Below are 19,121 nucleotides of genomic sequence, written 5' to 3'. Positions count from 1 at the left end.
TTGTTCTAGCTCAGAGCTAATACAACTTCCTATAGAAATGTTCTTATTTTGTGCTGTCCAATATGGCGGGCACTGGACACGTGGCTACTGAGCACTTGAAAAGTGATTAGTACCATTGAGGAACTAAACTTTTAATTTCATTCAATTTTAACTAATTTGTATTTACATAGCCTCATGTGGTTAATGGCTACTATTTTATCATAGCTCTAGAAGGCACTATGTACTATAGCAATTAGCAAGATGTGCTTTGTGGGGTAGGAGGAGCAAGAGCCTGTGAAATTGGGGTTCTCTGATTCACCTCCTCTTTTTCTGTATATTCATTTTTCAAACCACAATCCTATGTTATCCTTAGCATCAGAAGCAGGGGCTATTAGAAAACACTATATTAACAATGCAGCTCAGAATGATGAATGAAGCTCTGATCTTAAGTAGTTTCAGATCTTCCTCATAACAAAGTTACCTACTTATCCTATTGTTTCTGATTCTGTTTTTCAGCAAAGTAACTGTGGACAGGAACCTCTTGTCTCTTTGAAATATGTCAATGGAGGCCATCAGAAATATTCAGTAATCTATTCTAAACTAACAATTTACCACAAAGTTCTTACACTTTCAGCCCAAAGAGCACAATGTTCTGATCCAAGAGAAAGATCAGGTTATTGTTTCTGAAGACTTACAGCTTTTCACTCTGGAATGGGAAAGTGCTCCACACTTCCAGCCCTCATGAGTCAGTTCCATATTTTCTCCAAGTTTGTTGTGTCACACACTTGCCAATTTGAGTAGTAGTGCTCTTTTGGTTGCAAGTGACAGAAATCCATTTAAACCAAAACAAAAAGGGGGTGGGGGGCTTCTACTGTCTGTATATAGGAAAACCTCATAGAAGACAAAAGTGGTCCACAGTATTTATAAACAAGAGCTATGTTCTGGATACTCACTAACAGCTGTTACAATGCATGGCACCTCTCTCTCTTTCTCTCTCTCTCTTTTGACATGTTAACTGCCTGTATGTATGTATGTATGTATGTATGTATGTATGTATGTATTTATATACTTTTTTTAAAATTTAAATTCAAGTAATTAATAGACAGTGTAGTCTTGGCTGCAGGAGTAGAACCCAGTGATTCACCCCTGACATATGACACCCCGTGCTGATCCCAAGTGTCCTACTTGGTGCCCATCACCCATTTATCCCGTCTCCCCACCCAACACCCCTCCAGCCACCCTCTGTTTGTTCTATGTTTAAGAGTCTCTTATGGTTTTCCTCCCTCTCTGAGTGTATCTTATTTTTCCTTCGAAACCCCAACTTGCACATAAAGGTGTAAACTGCTTTTCATCATCCTGTCTTCAGGACGATTCCTGAACTCTGTTTTGTTTTTGATGCATGCTGTTTATATTTTAGGTTTTCTTAGAAGCTTCCTAGCAAGATTTTAGAGTTTAGTGGTACTCTGACCTTGTAGTATACCATGGCCTCTTGCGAACTGTCTTCTGTCCTAGTTTGTTCTCCCTTTAGATTTACTCAACTTCATAGCACTTTGGATTCTGTGCTGTGGCTTACTCCATCAAGTACTTCTTGCTTCACTCTATAAGAAGAGGATTTTTTTCTGCTTGTGTTTGTGCTTCATCTTCTTTCCTTTTAACTTTTCATTTGTTTTCCATTTCTGTTAGTTTACCTTTTGCATGCACAAAAGTAAAGGGACTGAGATAACAAGTAACACATCAACAGCAGTCCTGACACACTGAACAGTTGGCCCAGCTTGGAAAGTGAGGCAAAGAAACATGCACATGAAGGGCGAATGGGCTCATACTTTTCTGCTACTGAGAACTGTCTCACCAAAGACCCACAGCAGATGTATCAAAACACTTCAGTAAAATTTCATAGAATCTGGGGACATAGCATAGTAATTAGAACAAAAAAAGCTGAAAGTTCTGTTCCTAGAGAACCATCTGCCTTCAGAAGAAACTGGTCCGGGTGGTAGATGGATAGGAAACCAAGTCATATGAAGAATAAGTAAAGATAGTGGAAAATTTTAGCCTAGCATCAGAAAATGATAAAATCTAAGGTAAAAGGAAGCCCAAAAGTCCAGTCTACTAAAAAATGTTTAGATTTTCTACCAACTGCTTGTCCATCCTATGCTTAAAATACCTCTAATGAGGATAAGTTCCCTCTCACTGCAAAGCAGTATCTTTAATAGAAATATTTTAAAATAAGTTTTTACTGAGGGATAACACACATGTGGAAATTTTCACAAATCATAAACATACAGCTTGATTAATGTTCAAAATGTGAAGTCACGTTCCACTTTTCTGCTTTTGTTGTTGTTCTTGAGGGCCATCTGTCATTTTGATTTATTTTTAAAAAATGTCTTGTGGAGGACACCTGGGTGGCTCAGTCAGTTAAGCGTCCTAGTTTGGCTCAGGTCATGATCTCGCAGATCATGAGTTCAAGCCCCACATCAGGCTCTGTGCAGACAGCTCAGAGCCTGGAGCCTACTTCAGATTCTATCTCCCTCTCTCTCTGCCTTCCCCCCGCTAGCGCTCTCCCTCTCTCAAAAATAAATAAATATTAAAAAAATTTTCTGTGGTATAATTGACATATAATGTATTAGTTCCAGGTGTACAATAGAATGATTCAATATTTGTATATATTGTGAAATGATCACCACCAAATGAGGAGTGTAGTTAATATACACCACCTCACATAGTTACAATATTGTTTCTTGTGACGAGAATTTTTAAGATCTACTTTCTTGGCTACTTTAAAATACACAGTTTTATTATTATACCATTTTACATTATTATATATTAATATATATTAATATATATTATTATATTATATTATATTATATTATATTATATTATATTATATTTATTATATTATTAACTATAGTCTCCATGCTATACATTACTTCTCCATGACATTTCTTTTATAACTGGAAATTTTACTTGCATCACCTACTTTTCCCACCCTCCATCTCTGGCAATGACTAATATGCTCCCTGTATTCATGAGTTTTGTTTTTGTTTTTAAGATGCCACATGTAAGTGAAATCATATGGTATTTGTCCTTCTCTGTCTGACTTTTTTCACTTAGCATAATACCCTCTAGGTTCATCTATGTTGTCGCAAATGGCAGGATTTCCTTCGTTTTAATGGCCGTATAGTATTCCATCAGATACGTGATACACATCACATTTTCTTTATCCATTCATCCATCAGTGCCAATGCAGGTTATTTCCATATCTTGGCTATTGTAAATAATGTTGTGGTGAACATGGGAGTATAGATGTTTTTGAGTTAGTGCTTTCATTTCCTTCAGATAAATACCCAAAAGTGAAATTGCTGGAACATATAGTAGTTCTATTTTTAATTTTTTGAGGAGCCTCTGTAATTTTTTCCGAAGTGGCTGCATCAATTTACATTCCCAGAAAAAGTGCACAAGGGCTCCCTTTTCTCCACATCCTTGCCAACACTTGTCATGTCTTGTCTTTTTGATAAGAGTCGTTCTAACAGGTGTAATATCTCATTGTGGTTTTGACTTGCATTTTGCTATTAGCGATGTGGAACACTTTTTCATGTGCCTGTTGCCCATTAGTATATTATCTTCAGAAAAATGTCTGTCTGGTTCTCTTCCCATCTTTTACTTAGATTGTTCTTTTGTTGTTGACTTGTATGAACTCCTTCTATATTTTGGATATTAACCCCTTATTAGATGTATGATTTGCCAATATTTTTCCCATTTAATAGGTTGCCTTTTCATTTTGTTGATGGGTTTCTTTGTTGTGCACTTTTTGTTTGTTTATTTGGTGTTGTCCCACTTGTTTATTTTTGCTTTTATTGCCTTTGCTTTAAAATCATCATCATCAAGACAGATGTTAAGGAGCTTACCACCTATGTTTTCTCCTAAGGGTTTGTAGCTTCATGTCTTCTATTCAAGTCTTTAATCCATTTTGGGTTGATATTTTTTGTGTGGTGTAAGATAGTAGCTGTCAGCTGAGCATCCAACTCTTGGTTTTGGTTCAGGTCATGATCTCACAGTTGGTGAATTCAAGCCCCATGGTCAGGCTCTGCCTTGGTGGTGCAGAGCTTGCTTGGGATTCTCTTTCTCTCCCTCTCTCTCTGCCCCTCCCCAACACACACACACACACTCTCTCTCTCTCTCTCTCTCTCTCTCTCTCTCTCTCTCAAAATAAATAAGCTTTAAAAAAAGTGGTAATTAATTTAATGTCTTTGTGTAAGCTTTCTTAGCGTGTGTCAATATCCTCTAAGTCTAATAAACTATGAAATACTAGCAAGATGACTTTTTTTTTTGAAATTAATAGTTTAAGGACCAATTGCTTGATAAAGGAGAATTCACTACAGGAAATGCACCCTAAAGACCATGCAGCCATGAACCAGCTGATCTTCCCTGGCAACACTATGAATGCAGCCTGAGCCAATTCAAACTTCCACAGTGAGCAGAGAGCCCAGCAGGCACTTACGGTGCATGCTCAAGTAATACATGATAACTCAGGGAACCAGGACTTCTCACCTAATCTTCAGCACTGCCAGAAACACAGCGGGGGCTTCCTACAGTGGAAATAAGAAGAACCCTTATAAGAAGACTGTTCTGCAGCAGGTGCATCAAGAGGGTAGAGAGCAAGGGGTTCATGCAGGAGAGTCCGTCTCCCCCCCAGTCCTCTAATTCTTTCACAACTAGATTATCTTCCTATTTCCTTTCAGTCAGTGGGACTGCCTTTATGTGCATATGTGTCAGTAACATGAAATAGGCATTGTTCTCACTGAATCCAGGATTTCAGCATGAAACCACTCTGAACACAGAAAGTATGCAGTGTTACTTAGTGTTTGCAGTCAGAAACGGTATACTCCTTTTCAAGGAAATTTATTAAAAAAGGAAAAATGTCCTGAGGCAGAAGAATTCAAAGGCTCTGAGCACTGAATTTTATGAAACATCACTACCAAATCAGACAGGTAGATATTTGCTGGGATCCAATGTTTAAAATGATGGCTGGCTTCCTAGTTATGGTCACCTTAAGAACAGGATGAATCAGGGGTGCCTGGGTGGCGCAGTCGGTTAAGCGTCCGACTTCGGCCAGGTCACGATCTCGCGGTCCGTGAGTTCGAGCCCCGCGTCAGGCTCTGGGCTGATGGCTCAGAGCCTGGAGCCTGTTTCCGATTCTGGAGCCTGTTTCCGATTCTGTGTCTCCCTCTCTCGCTGCCCCTCCCCTGTTCATGCTCTGTCTCTCTCTGTCCCCAAAATAAATAAACGTTGAAAAAAAAAAATTAAAAAAAAAAACCCAGGATGAATCAAACAACATGCAACACAGGATGAGATCTATGACTATGGGAGCTACTGTGTCCAGTTTGGTCACAATGTGCGTGTACTGTAGAATTCTCCCTCTTCCACCTCTTCTTTTCCTCATTTCCTCCCTTCCTCCTTCCTGTCCATAACTATACTGGGAACTGACTATGTAATAAGCACTTGGGTGGGTACTAGGGATACAGCAGTGAAACTCAACATGTTTCAGGTGCCTTTTGGGACTTAAAGTCTAATACAGTAAGTGCAAAAAAGTCAAGGGTAAAGTCTTGGAGGGGATGAAACCTGCAGACCAGCCGATGTAGCAAGGTATGGTTAGCTTATTGGGATGACAGAGATAGGAAAAAGACTTGCCCTCTGTTCCCTGCTAAGTTACCGCTTTAACCAGAGCTACTCACACACTGCAATTATTATGGAAAAAAAAAAACACTGAAAACATAAAACACATCATTAATATCTACATTTTTGCGCCATGAGAATAGTATTTAGCTTTGTGACATCTTATTCACTAGAATCTTTAAGTGAGTTACAAATGTACCAGAGAATTATTGTGTTAACAAAGCATCTAAGAATATACACATTTGTATATTGTTCAAAGTCAGGGATATTTTATCCTGAAATCCACACCCCCCCCCCCCATCACTTCATTTAGTTTAGTTCAGGAACTTCCCAATATATACTGAGAATAGGCAAATCCAATGATACACTAATGATGTAAACTTAGTCAAAAAAGTTTAAAATGAGACTGACCCCTTTTATTCTACCCTGACTGTTCTAAGTACATGTAAAATGTAGAGTTTAGATATTTTTCCTCATTCCTAAGCACAGAATTCCAAAGAGTTCTTTCTAGAATACTTGGGACATTGTCAGTTTTTACCAAAATAAAAAACTCAATTTTTTTTCATATAGGAGAATATATATCTGAAGTCTTTATCTGCATAGCATAAAATAGTATAGCAATTACATCTTAAGAACAATTCTGAGAAACAGTTCAGAGGTTTCTATTCTCTGCTTTTGTGGCACATTTCTTGGTAGAAACGTGTTATCCTACCCCTTGACCCTGCCCATGTTACTGTCCACGGCACCTCCATTTTCGAGAAAGTTCAGCCAGCTCTTCTTGTGTGGCATGGAGAAATGAACATTCTTCAGTTGAATGAGTTATGCAACTGAACGGATCAGTGATAACTGTGGTTTAAACTAAATTGAGGAATAGCCAAAAATTAAACTGACCAAACTTCAGACCCATGTTGGCCTTACTTGAACTGAGTTGACATGTCTGTTACTGTTTAAATTTCTGCATTTAGAAATGAGAATTAAAATTTTCTACACAAATAAGCAGGGGAGGCCCAGGAAAAAATAAACCACTCTGCTACAAAGAATTCTATGAGTTATTATTTACTGACAATGACTCTTCCCTCCTAACTAGATTTTGATGCAAATTTGTCACTTAAGGTCTGAAAGGTGCTTTAGGGTTTCTAGAGAAAAAGTTTTGTATAAACATTGTATATTATGATGGGTGAAAATTTTTGCAAAATTATAGTCCAATTCACTAGAGCAACAGAATACAAACACAAAATACATCTGGAAAAAGAGATAAAAAGGAAAACATGGGTGGTCACTTTCCCAACCTATACTCTCCCTAATAAATCAGAGTTTGCTTCTATACAAAAATAATAGATCATCTCTCACATCTTGAAAGCTGCTAGAATCATTTCATGGAAAAGTGGCCTAATGCCTAAACCATCTCCAACCAGCCCTGGAGCTTCCTGAAACTGCCAATGAATGACACCTATTTGCAAAACATTTATTTATCCCCTTGCACAAAGCAGGCTACTTCTAGGCTTTATACCCACTCTTTGATATAGCCTTTAGATGATCACAGTCCTTAATTGTTTTTGCAGAACATTCTACCATTTCCTCCTTGTTTCTTTTCAACCTGGTTTCTGCTATTACCTTTTGGGTCTTTGGTTGAATGCTCAGAAAAACCTTCCAGGGAATGCATTTGTTCTTTTCACTCTCTTATTTGTGTCTTGGAAGTCAATATAAACAGAGACTTAGAACAAAAACAGAACAAGACATTTCATCTTCGAGTTGTGTAGCCACAATCAAAATCTCACTCATGATACAGAATCATGTAATATTTCACTTTACCTTGTCAAAAGATGGAACACTCTCAAAACATCTCTTACTGTCTAGTTTCATTCACTAGTGGTGATAAACCGTGGAGCAAAGTAGAGTAAAAGAGAGGCTGAAAAAATTGACATTCTTGTCACCACCCTCCAAAAAAGAATGATTGTTTTGAAAGTAGCCACTGAATTCATAGCCAAAATCTGTAAATCTAGTAAGTCTTAACTGATAACCACCCATAAGAAATAACTGCCTCTGTCTCTCTCAAGACATAGACAATCCCGCCTAGATATTTCCCGCTTTGTGAATTGCATTTGCAGTATCGGGAAAATGCTGTTGCAATAACTTCTGAGTTTTTTCCTATGTTCCACACACTGCTGGAGAATTCACATGATTTTATGCACCTGTGTTGTGTGGTCATTTTCTTTGCATCCTTTGGGAGGAATCAAATGGCTGTCTTGATGTAACGGATGCCTTGTGTATGCAGAAGCCAGGGGGAAACTACTGCTACCTATGGGAATACATTGCATTTCCAAAATTGCACAAATAAAAACAATGTTGAATTTCTGGTATGCTCATTGAGTGTATGTGTGCATGGACCCACACAAACTTCTCTACACACAGATACAAATGAACTGCCCATTTCAGACATCAGTAACCACCAGCTCTTTTATAAAGAGGATATTGTGCCTTGCATTTTGGACACACATGGAAAATGTTCTTAAATTGCTTTCTGTTTTTATCATTAAATGTGAGAATATACCTAAAAATCACAGCAAACTCTTCTTTCTGTGTGGTCTAAAACATTTATCACTTTTTCCTATAGAAGGAAGGAAATGCTATATTTAGCATTTTGTGGTAGACAGTAATAAGTGATTCTGAGATCTGATAATTACTAGAAGATTTATTCCATTAACAAACCAATATCCCTGGTATTTAAGTTTTGCCAAGCATAGGGATGATTGATTAGCAATTTTGTCTCTGAACATAAAAAAAGTAAATGACCAGTTAGCATACTATTCTATATTTCACCATTAATGAAATTGTACTGAGAAGGTTTAAAAAGAATTTTCTTTTTATTGACAAGAAAATGGAGTATTTCCTCTGAGAAGAATTAGTTTCTTAAAAAAAAAAAAAAAAAAAGCATGACACTTGGGAATAATGGAAGAATCTTAAAAAAGAAACTCAAGAGATTATAAATAAATATTTAGTGATAGATACTTGGTGGATATTCCATTCACACAAAATGTCACACTGAGATTTAGCAAAAGTTTTATGGCTGCCCAGTATTGAATACTGGTCCCTCCTGACCTGGCTTCCTCACTTTTAGCCTCTTCCTCTGCTCTCCCCAGTAAATGCCTGATGCTCCACTCATACCAAACTAAATATGCCTTTCCATCCAACAAGAAAGACCCCTCTTGCCCTCAAGCCCAAAGAGACTAAGATTACTTTAAACTCTTCCATTTGGAACACCAACACTTTAAAGCTTTTTAAACCCACTATACTTCTTTCCTCCTTGCTAACATATTGTCTGCTGTGTAACTTTTTCTAAAATAGACGTTTTGTCTACTTTGGAAATCACTGAGGTAGATTATTTCTTCTTTGATGATTTCTCCAACGGTCATATAAAACTCCTCAAGTACATTGTGTGCCTAGTGGAGCTATGGCTTGTGGTCCCAAAGAGCATGTGAGGCATGCAGTAGTCCCAAGGCATTGGATGCTAGACAATCTGACCAGTGTGCTTGCCCCTTGTCTATCCACCAGTCTCTACAGCTGAGACAATGTCTATCAAAATTTTCTTAAATAACAGACTTAAGTATGCCCTGATAGGAGATAATGTAAAGATTTGCATGTGGTAGTTCATTAAGATTGGTGGACCAAGTCAGCTGGGCTACACCACAATAGTGTTGGTTTTTCCAGTTGTCTGCAGTGCCAGGGAGAGTAGGAAATAGAAGTGAGCTAAGTGAGCAAATAGTTTTCCCTTTGGGGAGTGAGGTCAGAAGAAAGGAATACTCACATGTGAATCACAGTGTACATAAACCTAATTATAGATTTCTCAAGCTTATACATTTTATATAATAATAAAGTCAAATCAAACTTACAAACTCTATCTTAAATACTTAAAAGCAATAAAATTCAAATTTACCACATTAACTTAATGTGAAAATTAAAATTGTTTTGCTGAATCTAAGTTGCCACATCACCCTATTACCTTAGTCTATGAGAGCTTTGAGTTTGCGAGATACCTATATCTATATATCTACATTGGTGCATATATATATAAATAGTTATAGATATAGATATTTATCTACTTATTTACCTATATAGGTATACATCTGCCTATCTATATATAATGCTATGCTAGGAAAAAAAATGATGGCAAAGTCTAAACTGATAAAACTAAGCCTTCTGGTAATATGGATGTTATCAGCATTGACAAGACCAGAGAGAATCATCATCTGATCTATGACACCAAGAGTCTCTGCTGTTCATTATATCTTGCCTGAGGAGCAAAGTACAGTTGTGTAGAGTAAGAAAGATCTTTGTGGGCACAAAAAGAATCCCTTATCTGATGACCCATGATACTCCCATTATCTTCTACCCTTATCCCCTCAGCAAGGTGAACTACAGCACTCAGATTAATTTAGAGATTGGTAAGATTATCAATTTCATCAAATTTGACACTGGTAACCTGTGGGACACTGGGAAGAATTTATGTAATCACCACATAGACATCATGGCTCTCTGGATGTGGTTGGTGTAAAAGATGCCAATGATAACAGCTTTGCTTACCTGGCTTTCCAAAAGTTTTGTTAGTGGAAAACACAACGAACCATCGATTTCTCTTAACTAAGGGAAAGGTGTCCACTTCACCATTATTGAAGAAAGAAAGAGACTGGTGGCCAAAGCAATGGGTAAAATGATCTTTTGGTGATGATTGGAGAGCCCTTGGTAGGGGGGGGGGGGGCGGGGGGTTAATTAAAGATAACAGCACAGAAAAGAAAAACAAAAACTCCTCAAGAGATGAAGTATCTTGCCAGTTGTGCAGATTCAAAGTGACCTTCCTTAAATTTGTTATCTTATGTGCTTCAAGTTTATACCAAAGCACTTTAACCAAGAATCCAAAATTCTCAAACACACTCCAAGCTTTTTCTTCCATTAATATTAGATGTCTGACTTCGGTGCTAGTCTTCTAGCCAGACACATAAAACTTCACTTGCAGCCACAATCTCTGTCTTCCACTTCTGCAGAAGTGCTGATTCCAAAGGCGCTACTCTTTTTCCAGGTTGTATAAGTTACTCTTTGTTGCTCAGAATCATTCTCTTGTCGAATCATCCTTTTTATTTTAATTTTCTTAGTGTTTTATTTATTTCTGAGAGATAGAGACAGAGCATGAGCGAAGGAGAAACAAAGAGAGAGGGAGACACAGATTCTGAAGCAGGCTCCAAGCTCTGAGCTGTCAGCAGAGCCTGACACGGGGCTCAAACCCACGAAGCATGAGATCATGACCTGAGTTGAAGTTGAATGCTTAACTGACTGAGCCACCCAGGCGCCCCTCTTCTTGCCAAATGATTCTTTCCGTATTCCACATATATTCTGAATTTTCTTATTGCTTTCTGTGTTTTTACTCACATCTAATTTCTTTTCTGTTGTAATCATGTACTTTTTCCTAGCATTGTTAGTATTTTTACTAGACATCCAAACTAAGAGAGAAAAAAAAAACAGAGCGTGGATTTTCAAACACTACCATTACACTGAGTCAACCTTTCCCTTTCTTATTCCTTGTCCACACCTTTTACCAATTTTGTCTATCTCCTCTTAAAATCTCACTTCCTTTACAAACCTTTAAAGACCTTGTTCATATAAGAGCATTCACAGGCCAGAGGAATTGGGGTCCCAGAGCTGTTTTCCACCTAACCCTTGCCTCAGCCATGAACTGCTCTTCCTTACCACACCAAATTACAGTTAATCTTACATCTTGTATGCAGGTGTGGAAGCCTCATATTGAGGAACACACAGTGACAATACAACTGAAACATCAAAACTGCTTTATCAGCCTTGACTGCTTACACTCTGGTGGTTAAAAGAGAAAGAAATGAAATTCTAATATTCAAGTCTTGCCACATTTAAAGATATTTTAACCACTATTCTACTTGGCTCTTTGTTATAGTATCTGGAATCTTTATCAATATACAAATGGAATGGGATCTACAAATAGAAAAGAAAAAGAAATGACATCCATTTATGTAAACTAGAACTATAATTCTTATACTTCATAACTTGCGACCTGAGGTTCTTATTTGCTATATGAAGATATAACTAAAAATTCTGGTAATTGCTGAAACGGAAAAAGCAAGGTAGTGCGTTAAAGGATAACCAAGGGTCAAGAATTTTCTCAGATATAGTGATTAGAGAAAATCGCTCTGAGGAAAGGATATTTCCACAGTGACATGACCTGGTAATGTGAAGGGCAAGGAGAAAAACTTTCAAAGTGAGGCAAACTTCAGGGGTGAAGATCCTGGAGGAGATAAAAAAAATTTAGGCTGTTAGAGACACTGAAAGAATTCCAGATGACTCGGCTTGGTAGGTAATTGGAAACTGTCCTGAGATGAACTTGGTGAGCTAGCAGGGGCCAGAACGTGCAGGGTCTTGCAGGTCAAGGTTAGGGGTTGGTCTTTACTCTTGGTGTAATGGTAAGTTGTTGAAAGATTTAAAATAAGGGAGTGGTGTAGTTGCAGTTGCGTTTTAAACATATGAGTTCCCTTGTTGTGGATTGAAGAAAAGAGAAAGGCGAGAATAGAAGCAACATGAGCTCTTCAGAGGCTGTTATGGAGTCCAAGAAATAATGAGAGCTTCATGTAAGACCATGGAGGTGCTGCAGAATAATGGAAATTAATGGCCAAATCTGATGTGCTTTGAGATATATTTTGATAGATATATTTAGAAGCAAATATGTATAATATTATATATAATATATATTTGGATAAGACTTGCGAAAGCACTGGATTTGGACAATAAAGGAGAAAGGAAATAAGAGTTCCATTTGTAATAGATTAAGAATGAGATGATTATATGTGTATGAGTAAATTTAGGCTTCTATTGCAAACAATCCTCAAATTTCCTGATTTATCAAAAGCTTGTTTCTCATTCATGCAACAGACTATCATGTGTCATCTTGGCCACATAACTTTCCTAAGAAGCTCTTTTCTACCTGGTGGCTTGGGGACTGATCTTTTCTATCTTCTGGCTCTATCTTTTTTTTAGGTCCTTAGGGCGTTTTCTATTCAGTATGCTAATGAATAAACAGAGCAGGAGCAAGCAGGAAGATTTGGACAAGAATACATATAGGCCTGTTTGGGCAATGACATCACGTCCACCATATCACATTGGCCAACCTCAATCACATGGTCTACATTAATTGCAAGAGAGACTGTGTAGTCCAGTTATGTGCTCAGGAAGAAAAGGAAAGGGCATAGCAATCTTGCCATAAACTTCAGCAGGAGTGTCAAATAGTCTTTGAGATCGAAAGTTTGAAGCATCCTCTCAAATAAGAAAGAAATCAAAAACAAATGTCCATTGAGTCCCATTTCCAACGATCTAACCTAGGCATTTCCGAGGGTACAGTGATGAACACCCCTTTTTTACTACCCACAAGGGCTGTGTAATGTAACTGAAAAAAAGAAGATAAAAACATTGTAAAAACATTGTAAAAGAAAATAATTGGGTATGTCACAGAGCAGCAAATAATTACCAAACAAGTGATGTACACAAAGTATCATATATTGGGGTGAGGAGAGCAAATTCACAGGCTTGCATGAGGCTTGAAGTTTCCTAAATGAGGAAGAATTTTAAGTGATCATAAAGAATATATGAGTTATCCAGGAAAAAAAAAAGATAAAAGACAATTTTTTGGGGCACAGGGAAATGCATTAGTAAAAATCAATTTTTTTCACTGTTTAGAATAACTGGTTTTTGGTTATAATTAGCACTCTTTTGAAACCACAGATTTCAATGTCAGTTAACTATGTAGTAACCAGCTACTTAATAATTATATTCAAAGTGATGTTTATGTGACTTAATGTAATTTTTTCTCTTTCCAGATAGGCTTATGTTTATAGGTACAGCCCTAGGTGCTAAACAAAGATGGACTCATTCACACTCTGAGTTCAAATCTGTAATCCACTGTTCCTGGTCTACACAATTATAAAGAGGAAATGTCAAGGTTCTCCAGGGGATCCAGTCAATGGTCAGTTGGCTAAGGAGAATTTCCACATGTTTTGTATATACATAGATATGACCTTGTGAGGATCAGCAGAAAGGCTAGCAACCAGCTGCAGAAACAGAGTCAAGGAAGTGGGAGCAGGGGATGACTTGTCTGTGTCTTAGACAGAAAGAACTTCCCTCAACTGCTTTGCCTATAATTAGGTTCGAACCTAATCAGATCAACCAGTCAAGCTCAGAAGACGGAGCCAGGTCTGAAGAGAACTATCGTGATTCACCCCTTTGGAGTCTGCCTTTGGCCACACTGAAACAGATTGATGATGATGATGATGTCAATAATGGTAATAATTTGCACCAACTTGGGAGCTTTAATGTTACATTTTCAAAGATGTTATAAACATTAATTAATTAATTAATTAAGCCCTCCAGCAGTTCCTAAGGTAGCCATTACCTGTATTGTGCAAATAATTAACAAAAGCAAAAAAAGGTTAAGTGGGCAGGCTGAAGTTACATGGGAAATAAAAGCTAGGAAAACAGAGACAAAGTTGGCTTATTAATGTCATTCCTTGGGAAATGAAGATAAGTTTGTAGAACCCATAATGAACTATGGGCAAAAGAGTAGAAATCTGAGGTCCAGGGGTATCCAGGGCTCTCTCAAAATTTCTCAGAAAGTCAGTAATCTAACAGGGCGGTGTCCTTGAAGCTCTGATGCTCCGACACCTGGCCAAGATGGCCCTTCCCACCCCTGCGAGCTTCTGCTCAGGTGCCTCACCACAGTGATGTGATACACGCCCTACTTCCTTTAACGGAATGCAGATGAACTGCAGGTAGAAATGGGGTTATTTACTTTGGTTTCTCAACATCGAATACAGCGCTGGGCATGGATATGATACAATATACACATTTTCAATAAATACTGCATAGGTAAAATTCTGTTTTTATCAACTTAGCCTGAAGTACAAAAGAACAAACAAACAAACAAAAAACCAAAAAAAAAAAAAAAAAAAAAAAAAAAAACACTATAAAGTAAAATCATTCCAAAAAGCAAAGGGATTACTGACTGGATTGAAAGGAAAGGAGCCCCAATGTAGAATATAGAGGACTGAACATTGACAGTGAACACTGAGCCTGAAAGACATGCCTAAATTTGGTCCTCTCCCTAATCTTCAGTTTACTTACCTGCAAAAAGTAATAATACTACCAGCCTCAGAGAGTTGTTACAGAGCCAAATGGCATAGTATGTGCAGATCACCTATCTCTAAACCATCCTAAGCCCACAATAAACACTCATGTGCTTTCCTCCTTTTAAAACCCAAAGTATCACTAAACCCTCACAGTTGGAAATACCAAGAAGTAATCTTCTTGCCTCTAGGTTGAAAGGGTTATTTTCACCTGGAAAACCCCTTCTCAGCAAGGTGAAAGGAAGGGAATATGAAAATATGAGAAAGTAAAGACCAAAGCACAACTATAATTCCATTTGAGCAGAAGAGCCGTAGGAAAATCTAAATAAATGAAAGTGTTGAATATTAGCTCATTTACCTGATACAAACAGTCCCAAATTAATTTAAGGACCTTGCACATTTAATATAAATACTATCTATATTAACTCAACAGAATGCATGATTAACACAATCAATCTCACCCAATCCTACAAGTTTTAAGTTTTAATCCTTTCAAAGTTTAATCCTTTCAAGTTTTAAGACTTGAAAACAAGATGGAAAAAACTTAGTGGGAGGAAAGGGGAGGGGCAGGTAGGTGGAGGAGGAAAGGGAGGAACAAGGTCAGGTCCAGTGGCAGGTGTAGGAACAGGTGCTCAGGGTGGGTAGGGGCCATGGAAATGAAAATAAGAGGTTATACAAACCATGTCTGTATGCGTTCATACACACACACACACACACACACACACACACACACACACTCTACCCCTTAATCATATGTTTAATTAAGCTTATAAAAGATGAGAATTGGGTTTTAACCACATCTTACTTTGATTTGCTCCATATGATTAATCTCATAAAATTTAGTTTATTTTGCTATTTCTAACAGTCTTGAGGATATACCTATTCAAATTGAAAAGACAATGGATCTTTCTTGCAGCTCCTGGAAAATTCCACTTGAGATAATAGTTTTTACCTTTAATTGATATTGGGTGTGATGTTCTTAGCTTTCTCTTGTTAGCTGTCCTGGGTCTAAGGCGACTAGGGGTTCATGAGAGGATAATGAAGGATAAACACTGGGGATTTGGAGAGAGACACTGAGAGAGCTCCCTGAAAAGCTGAGCTTAGGAATCTAGAAGACAGATTTATATGCTGCCTGATAGTGTTAGCTTCTCAAAAAATAGGAAAACAAAAAATAATTGGGATTATACCTAAGATTACTACAAGGTAGAATAATTATCTTTTATTCGTTGTTGTTTGATACTGAAATCTATCCCTGGGCTTAATATCAATATACTATGAGATCACATGTAACAGTTGAGCCAAGCGCATGTATTAGTATGTTTGGCTTTATTAAATGCTTTGGAAAGAAGCAAGAAAAACTTAGTTGTAAGTGGTAGACAGACACAATTTTATCATCTGTCATTGCCATTGTTATATCAACATGGAATTGAAGCAAGTGCATGTTAAAGCAGTAATTGTATTTATGACACATCTTCAATGTAACAAATGTTTTCACTGTATTAACAATTTTTTTAAGTATTTATGTTTGGGAGAGAGAGTGAGAGTGCATGAGAGGGGGAGGGCCGGAGAGAGCAGACAGAGGATATGAAGCTGACTCTGCACCAATAGCAGAGAGCCCGATGCGGGGCTCAAACTCGTGAGATCACGACCTGAGCCAAAGTGATGTTTAACTGAATAAGCCACCTAGGCGCCCCTATTGCACTATTTGATCATTCTTGCTTGATGTGGCAATATCTGATGAGTAAGCTGACAGATAAAATATGGATTTGTTAATAGTCAAATATAAATGAGATAAAAAGTTGAACCAGAAAACCAAGCAAATGTGATCTTTTTCTTAAAGTCAGATGGGTCCTTAGTTAGTTCTTTTGGTTAGCATAACTCAAATTCTGGTTTTAAAATTTAGAACTTACACTGCATTGAGACTTACAAGTATTCCCATTACCTCTACAGAGCATTAGGGCAGATTTGATGTTAGCATCAGTCCAAAATGCCTACAGTACTATTCTCACATTGTCTCCTCTGACCTTCATGTGATTATATTTATCACTAAGGATCAGGTGCAAGAATCAACCCCTTACAAATGTACTTCAGTATCACAAATCAGATAGAAAAAGGGCTTTCTCTAGAACTTTAAAATCAATGAAGTATATTTTAGAGAACATATGAAATTCATTTTTTTAAATGAATTAAAAGCAAATGAATTTAAGAAAAATACAAGGAAAATACGATGGGCCCAATAATTACATTTAGCCTTCTTTTTTTAAAATCAATAAAATAGTTTCTAAAAGTAACCTACTTAATTCCCTGTTGACCAAAATACACATCTGTATAATGATTCTTATTCAAAAACAGTGCATCTATTTGCAAATTATATAATTGTTTATGATTTAAAGATATATCAAGGTTACTAAAAGCATTCAACGCTGACTAAAATGTCAACATATTTGAAAACAAGTCTGTTGGAAATAAAGACATTAAGTTATCTGGACAGTAAATTAAATAATAACCAGAATAGATGAGGCGCTGAGAAATTTCATTTCTGAGAAGTTTGCTTTGGAGACTTTTGAGCAATTTGACCTAAATATCCTGAAGGTTTTTAATGGTCCTAAATAATTTATGTACCATCAGTTTGTTTGCAATTTTGAGCCATTGTTCTGTGCACACTGTGTGCACACAAGACCTAAACTGAGTGGTGTATATGATTTCAAAGTTGACTGATGGCTGCATTCCAATATTTTTATCGGTAATCTTGTCTTGCAGTTTTTGTTCTATATGTATCTTTTATAAAGGATATGTTTTATAAAGGATACAAGTACCCTTATAAAACTGTTCAGAATGTTAACTGTGTCAAGTATGTGAGCCATAGTATTAAAAACGGTTACTTCTCTGGAACTGAAGCCAAATGCTGTTCCTTGAAATAGTTTGCCTAGGAAAAAGTTGAACATTTTGTACAGACTATTTAGGGCACTCTTGCCTAAAGTCATGAGGATGGGCTAAGCGAATTGTCCAACTTTCTTCTGGTTCTATCAGTTTCCAAAACAATGACCTCTGTTGGCAGTTTTTTCCTTCCAATTTGCAGATTTCTTAGTAGCATTTTACCCCCAGATTGTTGGATAGCTGTTGATATTTAATGTAGGCTAGTGTATGTCTGCTTTGAAATTCTTTATGATGTTTATAAACTAGCTCTGAATTCTACTAAATGTAATTACATGTGGTTTGAACTCTAATTGTGTAAACCTGTTCAAGAGAAAAATATCTTAGGTGGAAACGCTTAGAGAATAGTAAGAAACCTTTTCTAATGTGCTAGCTAAATTTGATATGCTGAAGTCAGTTAATTCATTTTTGATGGCTCAGTGTAAGAAAATTAAAATCCACAAATGATTTGGGGCACCTGAGTGGCTCAGTCGGTTAAGCATCCGACGCTTGGTTTTGGCTCAGGTTATGATCTCGCAGTTTCCTGAGTTCAAGCCCTGCATCAGGCTCTGCAAAAATAAATAAATCAACTTAAAAAATCCACAAATGATGAAATAGAGTTTGTGTTTACCCCATCAAGTATAATTAAATATTTTGATAAGGAAAAATGTATGAGTACGATAATGGTTTCCCTGATCTGAAGCCTAAGTTGATGATATCACTCCTGTCATGAGAGATGTATTCTAGGTGGGAAGATGAACACACCCATGAAAAGTCAGGATCTAAAAAGACAGTAGGACTCAGCACTTCCTTGAGTAACACACTTGGCTTTCAGGTCCTTTAATACCTCATTTTCCTGTCACCATACAGTCTTCAAAGTACCTTCTGGCTTTAATACTATGATTCCAAATGGACTACTGGGAAAAGAAAGAAATACGTGTTATATTAAGGGTTGGGGCTTTTTTTATATGAAAGACCAAGTTGATTGAAACAGTTTTTCAAGGAAAAGGAACTAGGCCATCAATAATGAGACAAAGGTCAGAACCACGTTAATACAAAGTGTTACTTTGCCATAAAAATTCATCTGCAGCCTGTGTTGGGAGTTTGTGATTTTTGTGACCATGTTCAGAATTTCTTGAATGATCGTTTTTATGAATTAGTCTCTTGCTACTCAGGCAGGGGTGGTGAGGTGGCACATTCCCTTGTTTTTCTCTTGCTAAAGTCTTTTGAGGGAAAGCAATCAGGACTGAGGGAAGTGGGTCATACCACCTCCCCAGAAGGATTATTATCTGTCATTGTTGGTCTGTAGGTCCTACCATCTCTGCCGAGAACCTTTAGCCATCGCTTAAGGGCTGGGGGCCCTTGCAG

General features: G+C 37.3%; 1 pseudogene; it reads left to right on the top strand.

Annotated features, from left to right (window-relative positions):
- The first annotated feature begins 8,747 nt into the window (after window positions 1–8,747).
- LOC123585965 lies at window positions 8,748–10,372 on the top strand (annotated as a pseudogene).
- Window positions 10,373–19,121: the final 8,749 nt, after the last annotated feature.

The sequence above is a fragment of the Leopardus geoffroyi genome, chromosome C3, assembly GCF_018350155.1.
Source record: "Leopardus geoffroyi isolate Oge1 chromosome C3, O.geoffroyi_Oge1_pat1.0, whole genome shotgun sequence".
NCBI lineage: Eukaryota > Metazoa > Chordata > Mammalia > Carnivora > Felidae > Leopardus > Leopardus geoffroyi.
This window is presented reverse-complemented; position numbering and strand designations above follow the sequence as displayed.